Genomic DNA, 1,274 nt, shown 5'->3' on the forward strand with positions numbered 1-1,274 from the left:
GGACCGCCAATTGGCGCCAAATGCGAGAAAACCCCCCGGAAAGGTGTTTGCGAAAATTGGACACTGGATATTGACAACGGGCGACCACCAAACACGGGATTAGTCACAAAAAAAAATAAATAAATCGCCTCGTTATAATTTGTTTCTTCGGTTTGCATACATACGTGTTTGTGCGATTTCTTAACGTTTTCTTTATTTTATTTTTTTTTGACAATTTTCGGTTCGGGCTTTTTTTTTGGTAGCCTTTCAGCGCAGTCTGAGCCCAGAACCTGGCCAGAGCGCAACCAAACAACAAAAATTATTAAAACCCCAAACCGAATAACGAAGCGAACCCGAACCCGAGCCCGAACCCAAAGTGATCGCGAGTGCCTTTGAGCGCAGGTTTATCAAAATTCGATTTTCATTTTGAGTTTTAATACACTTTCTGCCGCACTGCCGTGTGGAAGTATCAGTCCTGGCCTGGTAAAAAATAAATAAAAATAAAAAACTAAAGTGCAAATAAAATATAAAAAAATAACAAGAACGTGCAACGAATGGAATAACTAATTGCAAGCGCAAGTGGAGCAAAAGAAATTATTATTATTATTTGAAAAAGCTGTGTCTGTGTGTCTGGCTTTTTCGATCTCGACGCCTGTTTATAACAAAATCACGTAATTTAATCCGTGCAAACAGTTACCGAGTCACCCTTGGCCCCCCGCCTACCACTCGCCGCCTCCCACCCGTGGCAGTATTGCACTTTTTTCGCGTCGTGTTTGCCCGTTTTGGTGTTTGTTTACGCGTCGTTTACCGTTACCCAGCCACTTGGCCTGCACGTGCTGATCAAAAAAATAAAGGCCAAAATCGAACAGTGAACGTCGATCGGTGATCGGTGATCGGCGAAAGGGGCGGCTCATATGCAAATGCGAAATTAATAAGCCGAAATCATTGCCGAGAAGAAGGAAAATACTTATCAGTGCGGAAACGGGAAGAACAAGGCGGTTGAGTCATTACCACGTCGGTGAAATTGCCAGCCCTATCCGTGGCATTGCACAATTTGTAAATAGTTGATCCACTCTGGAGGGACTCTGCCCCGACAAGCTACTATCTTTCAAACCAAAAGTCATAAATAATACAAGCGAGACTATTGCACAAACAAGGAGTTAGAACAGGAACCTGCTCATCTGAAGTGTAAACAAGTTACTAAATATTTAAATAATACAATTATTAAATCCCTAGCCCAAACAAGTTGCCAAAAATTAACAAAATTAAGTATAATTAATCAAAAATTGAAGTAT

The sequence above is a fragment of the Drosophila bipectinata genome, chromosome 3R (assembly GCF_030179905.1).
Source record: "Drosophila bipectinata strain 14024-0381.07 chromosome 3R, DbipHiC1v2, whole genome shotgun sequence".
Classification (NCBI taxonomy): domain Eukaryota; kingdom Metazoa; phylum Arthropoda; class Insecta; order Diptera; family Drosophilidae; genus Drosophila; species Drosophila bipectinata.